The 8,374-nt window shown below is 41.8% G+C and overlaps 1 protein-coding gene across 6 annotated transcripts in view; it reads right to left on the bottom strand.

The window, feature by feature from the left end:
• Nucleotides 1-8,374, bottom strand: part of LOC119267781 (pathogen-related protein-like) — a 14,969-nt gene that overhangs the window by 4,087 nt on the left and 2,508 nt on the right. The window lies entirely within an intron of this gene.

The raw sequence follows: 8,374 nt of genomic DNA, 5'->3' as shown, positions 1-8,374 counted from the left end.
GGGTGCAGACCGGTGGCGAGGGGAGAGGTGGGTGGCGGAGGCGAGGGGAGAGGTGGGCGGCGGAAGGAAGGGGAGGACGGGGCGGCGGCGGAGGGATCTGGATCGGGGAGAGGAGTGGGGGCGGGGAGGGATCTGGATCGGCTAGGGTTCACGCGCGTGTGAGAGAGAGGCTGCACTGGATTGGATCGATGGATGGATTGATGTATGGATGGATGGATGGACGGATGTTTGCCACGTCATCGATCCATGCCACAACGGATTCCACCAATCAGAATTCAGCCTATGTTTCTCTTATAGTTTTTATCCTCTTATTTAGGGCAAACATTCAACATATTAACCACTTATAGTTTGTTAAAATGAAATAATATTGTGCACATGTGTGTATCTTGTGATGACAAACAATGTTGATCTGGGGAGTTTTCATTTTCATTCCAAAAAATACCCGTTTTCTATTTTTTGAGTGCCCGAAATGGTTTTTTTGTGAAGGACCTACCATACATCTATTGCAAAATTGGACCAAATCATTTTTCTAAAATATTAGGCAATGTTTAATGCACAATATACCAAATAGTTGGGTGTCAAAAGTTTTGATCCACCACTCGTGAAAAAGACAAATTTCCGTCGATTCAGTTGGAAGCGGGTCAAGTTTGAACTACATCTGCCTCATAGTTTGCTCTTTATTTTTTTCAAAAATCATTTCTAGGTAAATAAGTGTCTATTTAATTAGAGAAACATCAAAAGTTTCCCAAGATTCAACCACTAGCTAAGAACGGTCAAGCCCGCCGTTTCGACCGCATTTTGAAACGGGCATAAAAAATTCAAAAAAAATCAAAAATTGGAAAACCTTTGCATTATGTCGTTATATGTGTCCAAGTTACCAGTAAAAATAATAAACTTGTAATACGGCAATTATTTTAAAAAAAAGTGTTCTCAGAAACGAGCTATCATGTGTGGAGATCAATGCCTTTCAAGTCAGATGATCAATCTTATGGCCACATTCATGGCATAGTTTGTTCAAATAATCTCATATGTGCACAAGGGTGCATATTGGAATGGCAAACAATGTTGCCTAAGGGAGTTTTCATTTTCTTTGCACGGAAAATTCGTTTTCCATTTTTCGAGTGCCGAAATGAGTTTATTTTGTGAATGACCTACCAAATATTTGTTGCAAAATTGTACCAAATCATTTTTATAAAAAACTAGTCCATATTTAATGCACAATTGACCAAATGGTTGGGTGTCAAAATATTTGATCCACTTCTGGTGAAAAAGACAAATTCCCGCTGATTCAGCTGGAAGCGGGTCAAATTTGAATTGCAGCTGCCTCATAGCTTGCTCTTTATTTTTTCCAAAAATCATTTCTAGGTGCATAAGTATCTATTTAATCAAAGAAACACCAAAAAAATTCCAAGATTCAACCACTAGCTAGGAACGGTCAAGCCCGCCGTTTTGACCGCATTTTGAAACGGGCATAAAAAATTCAAAAAATCAAAAAAATTGGAAAACCTTCGCATTGTGTCATTATATGTGACCAAGTTTACAGGAAAAATAATAAACTTGTAATACAGTAATTATTTTAAAAAAAGTGTTCTCAGAAATGAGCTATCAAGTGTGAAGATTCATGGCTTTTAAGCCAAATGATCAATCTTATGGCCACATTCATGGCATAGTTTGTTCAAATGATCTCATATTGTGCACAAGGGTGCATCTTGGAATTCCAAACAATGTTGCCTAAGGGTGTTTTCATTTTCTTTGCACGGAAAATTCATTTTCCATTTTCCGAGTGCCCGAAATGAGTTTTTTTTGTGAAGGACCTCCCAAATATTTGTTGCAAAATTGGACCAAATCATTTTTCTAAAATACTAGGCCATATTTAATGCACAATTAACAAAATGGTTGGTTGTAAAAAGTTTTTATCCACCTCTGGTGAAAAAGACAAATTTCCGCTGATTCAGCTGGAAGCGGGTCAAATTTGAACTGTAGCTACCTCGTAGTTTGCTCTTTATTTTTTTCCAAAAATCATTTATAGGTACATAAGTATCTATTTAATCAGAGAAACACCAAAAAAATCCAAGATTCAACCGCTACCTAGGAACGGTCAAGCCCGCCGTTTTGACCACATTTTGAAACGGGCATAAAAAATTCAAAAAAAATCAAAAAATTGGAAAACCTTCGCATTGTCTCATTATATGTGATTAAGTTTCCAGGAAAAATAATAAACTTGTAATACGATAATTATTTTAAAAAATTGTTCTCAGAAATGAGCTATCATGTGTGAAGGTCAATGGCTTTCAAGCCAAATGATCAATCTTATGGCCATATTCATGGCATAGTTTGTTCAAATGATCTCATATTGTGCACAAGGGTGCATATTGGAATGGCAAACAATGTTGCCTAAGGAAGTTTTCATTTTCGTTGGACGAAAAAACCATTTTCCATTTTTCGAGTGCCCAAAAGGAGGGTTTTTTGTGAAGGAACTACCAAATAATTGTTGCAAAATTGGACCAAATCATTTTTATAAAATACTAGGCCATATTTAATGCACAATTGACAAAATGGTTGGGTGTAAATTTTTTTGATCCACCTCTCGTGAAAAAGACAAATTTCCACCGATTTAGTAGGAAGCGGGTCAAATTTGAAGCAGCGGCCTCATAGTTTGCTATTTATTTTTTCCAAAAATCATTTCTAGTTACATAAGGACCTATTTAATCATAAATACATGGTTTGGTGGCGATACGTAGAGGTTTGGGCAGTGGCCGAGGGCCCCAACTCTAGAGCGCGTAAACTCGCATGCCCGCCGCGTGGTCACCGCGTGACCGTGGCGTTGCCATGCGTTCTGGGCGGCCTAGGCATGTCTAGTGGGTTGGGCACTCCCCAGGTTGGTGCTAGGAAGAAAATTACAACATAAGATTCTCACGAGGAGACCGATCGATGCTCAAACATGAATTAACATCCAAGTGTTTGATTAGCGGTACGGGAAATGTACATGGCTAATGGGCGTGAGTTTTGGCTGAGGATGATCAGTTACTAAGAAGACCGTCTTCACAAATTTTCAGCTCAAAAGGAGGAGCCTAGGTGGTACTTGCTTTGCGAACTACCACACTAGACATAACTACGAATGTTGAAGCTCGGCTCAAAATAATGAACGGATTGAGCTGGCATTAGGTGGAGGATGGTTATTTGGGCGTAGGAAACCACTGTAGAAAATGGATACTATTTGGAAATGCCAAAGTGGTACTTCCTTCACAATTCTCTTCTATGGACAGAAACTTGGAAAACTAGTGAGAGAGATTGGATGAATGGAATGAGCTAAAAATTGGTGTAGGTAAGTTACATAGGGATGGTCATGCGCTGGTAAATTTTCAGATCATTTGGGTAAGCCTAGCTAGTACTTACTTCACAAAGCTTCTCTCCAGGTAGAAACTTTGAAAATTTCCTGAGAAAGATTTACTAGGAAAATTGAGCTGAATATTATCATGTGGCAATGATTTGGGTATGGAAGAGTGCGCGAAAAGTTTGAGGGTAATAGGAGGGGTCTAGATAACACTTGCTTTGCAACGTGCCAATTTGGCCATAAAATATAAATTGAACCTGGGCTCACATAGATGATTTGACTGAGCTGCAATTTGGAGGAGGGTGATAATTTGCGCATATGAAGGAACTGTGTAAATTTCATGTCATTTCGATATATAAAAAAGGTACTTCCTTCACAATGCTTCTAGGTGGACAAAAACTTTGGAAATTTGCCGAGGAAGATTTGCTAGGCAAGTGGAGCTGAATTTTGTCATGCGGTAATGATTTGGATAGGAAAGAGTGCCCAAAAATTCCGAGGGCAATCAAGAATATATGAATAGCACTTCCTTCATAAAGTGCTATCGTGAACAGAATAGGAAAATGAATATTGTTGAATTAGTTTTGAACTAGGCAAGGAAGGATTTTTATATATTTGATGAAGATATGACCCAAAGAATTTATGGGATTTTTTTGGGAATTTTGGGAATGACAGAAATATAGGTTGCTTCACATCCTAGGGCAAAAACTGCCACATGGACATGACACATAGGCAAAACTGATGAGGTGGCGCCTAGTCATAGCAACCCACCACAATTTACAAGGTTATGACCATCTATATTGGTCATGATCAGCTAGAAATAAGGCAGCAGACCAGTGCTATCTGCTTTATGACCATTTTGTGTAAGGAAATTACGACCTTTCTGACCAAAATGGTCGTTATAGTTTAGGTTTTGGAGCCCCCGAACAACTTTTGACCAATTGGTCTGAAATGGTCATAGATCTATGACCAATTCTTCCAGAGTCACTAATAGAAGGTCACAAGTTGAAATATTTCTTATAGTTTTCGAGACCTTTCCTCATATGGTGTAAGACATATGCACTTTATCTATCGTAGTTAGCTTATGTTTGTGCTATCTTGTCTAGTGATAGATATGCCTTGTCTCTATAATATAGGGGGAGCTTTGATCCTAGTATTTGTGTGCCGTGCAGTCCAAAGCACTCATCCAGGTGGCACACATCTAGGGGGAGCCCGTCTATATTCTAGAGAGGAGCGGGTTTGCATTTACTTAATATTATTTTCCTTGTGCAAATCGCGTATTGTCATCAATCCACCGAAAAGGGGGAGATTGTAAGGGCATATTTATCCCTAAGTGTTTTGGTGATTGATGACAACGCATTTGCGGACTAATCGTGTGCCTTGAGTATTCCAGACACTTCATTGCTATGCATAAGACGGTTGGGTGCCCCTCGAAGACTGATGAAGACGGCGTCTTTTCTACGTTTCTTTTTGGTGGATTTGAGTCGTAGGAAAGTCGTACTATTAAGAGGGGGTCCACGTTGGAAAGGTTTGGGTGGAATCATCACGTACACGTCTCCTTCTTGTCCCCTCCTTTTTCCTTGGAGCTTCCTCCGTTTTCTTGCCTCCCTTGTCTGGCTGCTGTGGCTGGTCGCGGTAGTACCGCTCCCAGGAAAGCGGTAGTACCATAGGCATTCGCGGTAGTACCACGCGGTGGCGCGGTAGTATCGCAGGTAGCCACGGTAGTACCGCTCCCCTGGAGCCGCACTACCGCTGCCCACCAGGCTAGTGCCGCCCCTTCGCGGTAGTAGGGGCGGATGTAATTTTTTACATCCGCACCTGCCGCGGTAGTACCATTTTCGCCACGCGGTAGTACCGCGCTATGCAGTCAGGCAGTAGTACCGGCCCTCGGCGATACTACTGTGTCGGGTTTTTGCTACTTCCGTTTCTTTGCGGAAGTAGGCACAGAAGTTTCCTTCCCCCTGGCTGGGTTTTTTTTTGCCTAGCGGTAGTACCGCATGGGGGGCGCGGTAGTACCGCTCTTGAGGAAGTACCGCCCCCAGTTCCTGCGCGTCTATTTATCTTTACTGTCGCTGGGGTTGCGGCAGTACCGTGGGTCGGTACGGTAGTACCGCACAGCCGTGCGGTAGTAGCGCTTGGTTGCAAGCAATAGTACCGCGCGGCCTTGCGGTAGTACCGCTGGCCAGGCGCGGTAGTACCGCTGGCCGCGGGCTGGTTGGTGGGTAACGGTTGGATCTTTGTCACACACTATATAAGGGGTCCCCTTCTTCCCCGTTGACTTACCTCTTCCACCCCTAAGCTCCATTATTGCTCTAAGCTCCATTTTCGCCCGATCTCACTCCCTAGCCGACCAAACTTGTTGATTTGCTCGGGAGTGGTTGAGAAGGCCTCGATCTACACTTCCACCAAGAGATATTTGATTCCCCCCACTAATCCCTTGCGGATCTTGTTACTCTTGGGTGTTTGAGCATCCTAGACGGTTGAGGTCACCGCGAAGCCATAGTCCATTGTGGTGAAGCTTCATGGTGTCGTTGGGAGCCTCCAATTGAGTTTTGGAGATTGCCCCAACCTAGTTTGTAAAGGTTCAGTCGCCGCCTCCAAGGGCACCAATAGTGGAATCACGGCATCTCGCATTGTGTGAGGGCGTGAGGAGAATACGGTGGCCCTAGTGGCTTCTTGGGGAGCATTGTGCCTCTGCACCGCTCCAACGGAGACGTACTTCCTCTCAAAGGGAAGGAACTTCGGCAACACATCCTCGTCTCCACCGTCTCCACTCTTGGTTATCTCATGCTTTTACTTGTGCAAGCTTATTTGTTTCATATATCTTGCTTGCTTGTGTTCCTATCCTTGTTGCATCATATTGGTTTCTCACCTAGTTGCATATCTAGACAACCTACTTTGATGCAAAGTTTAAATTGTTAAAGAAAAGCTAAAAAGCGTTAGTTTCCTATTCACCACCCCCTATAGTCAACCATATCGATCCTTTCAGCGGTGAAGCCTGTATTTACAAGAAAGTGTGTGGGAGCACTACAACATTTCTGATAAGTATATGTGAATGACATATTGTTGATCGGAGATAATGTAGAATTATTCTGCAAAGCATAAAGGAGTGTTTGAAAGGAGTTTTTCAAAGAAAGACCTTGGTGAAGCTGCTTACATATTAAGAATCAAGATCTATAGAGATAGATCAAGACGCTTGATAAGTTTTTTCAATGAGTACATACATTGACAAGAATTTGAAGTAGTCCAAAATGGAACAGTCAAAGAAAGAGTTCTTGCCTGTGTTACAAGGTGTGAAATTGAGTAAGACTCAAAGCCCGACCACAGCAGAAGATAGAAAGAGAATGAAAGTCATTCCCTATGCCTCAGCCATAGGTTATATAAAGTATGCCATGTTGTGTACCAGATCTATTGTATACCCTACACTGTTTTTTTTGGCAAGGGAGTACAATAGTGATCTGGGAGTAGATCACTGGACACGGTCAAAATTATCCTTAGTGGAATAAGGATATGTTTCTCGATTATGGAGGTGACAAAAGGTTCGTTGTAAAGGGTTACGTCGATGCAAATTTTGACACTAATCCAGATGACTCTAAGTCTCAATCTGGTTACATTTTGAAAGTGGGTACATTTAGCTAGAGTAGCTCCGTGCAGAGCATTGTTGACATAGAAATTTGCAAAATACATACAAATCTGAATGTGGCAGACCCGTAGACTAAACTTCTCTCACAAGCAAAACATGATCACACCTTAGTACTCTTTGGGTGTTAATCACATAGCGATGTGAACTAGATTGTTGACTCTAGTAAACCCTTTGGGTGTTGGTCACATGACGATGTGAACTATATATGGGTGTTAATCACATGGTGATGTGAACTATTGGTGTTAAATCACATGACGATGTGAACTAGATTATTGACTCTAGTGCAAGTGGGAGACTGAAGGAAATATGCCCTAGAGGTAATAATAAAGTTATTATTTATTTCCTTATATCATGATAAATTTTTATTATTCATGCTATAATTGTATTAACCGAAACATGATACATGTGTGAATACATAGACAAACAGAGTGTCACTAGTATGCCTCTACTTGACTAGCTCGTTGATCAAAGATGGTTATGTTTCCTAGCCATAGACAAAGAGTTGTCATTTGATTAACGGGATCACACCATTAGGAGAATGATGTGATTGACTTGACCCATTCCGTTAGCTTAGCAATTGATTGTTTAGTATGTTGCTATTGCTTTCTTCATGACTTATACATGTTCCTATGACTATGAGATTATGCAACTCCTGTTTACCGGAGGAACACTTTGTGTGCTACCAAACGTCACAACGTAACTGGGTGATTATAAAGGTGCTCTACAGGTGTCTCCGAAGGTACTTGTTGGGTTGGCGTATTTCGAGATTAGGATTTGTCATTCCGATTGTCAGAGAGGTATCTCTGGGCCCACTCGGTAATGCACATCACTTAAGCCTTGCAAGCATTGCAACTAATGAGTTAGTTGCGGGATGATGTATTACGGAACGAGTAAAGAGACCTGCCGGTAACGAGATTGAACTAGGTATTGAGATACCGACGATCGAATCTCGGGCAAGTAACATACCGATGACAAAGGGAACAACATATGTTGTTATGCGGTTTGACCGATAAAGATCTTCATAGAATATGTAGGAGCCAATATGAGCATCCAGGTTCCGCTATTGGTTATTGACCGGAGACGTGTCTCGGTCATGTCTACATAGTTCTCGAACCCGTAGGGTCCGCACACTTAAAGTTCGATGACTGTTATATTATGAGTTTATGTGTTTTGATGTACCGAAGGTAGTCCGGAGTCCTGGATGAGATCGTGGACATGACGACGAGTCTCGAAATGGTCGAGACGTAAAGATCGATATATTGGATGACTATATTCGTACATCGGAAAGGTTCCGAGTGATTCGGGTATTTATCGGAGTACCGGGGAGTTACGGGAATTCGCCGGGGAGTGTATGGGCCTTATTGGGCTTTAGGGGAAAGAGAGAGAGGCAGGCCGCATGG

This window comes from Triticum dicoccoides, chromosome 3A, assembly GCF_002162155.2.
Source record: "Triticum dicoccoides isolate Atlit2015 ecotype Zavitan chromosome 3A, WEW_v2.0, whole genome shotgun sequence".
Taxonomy (NCBI): domain Eukaryota; kingdom Viridiplantae; phylum Streptophyta; class Magnoliopsida; order Poales; family Poaceae; genus Triticum; species Triticum dicoccoides.
The sequence above is the reverse complement of the archived record's forward strand: the minus strand, read 5'-3'. Positions and strand labels throughout refer to the sequence as shown.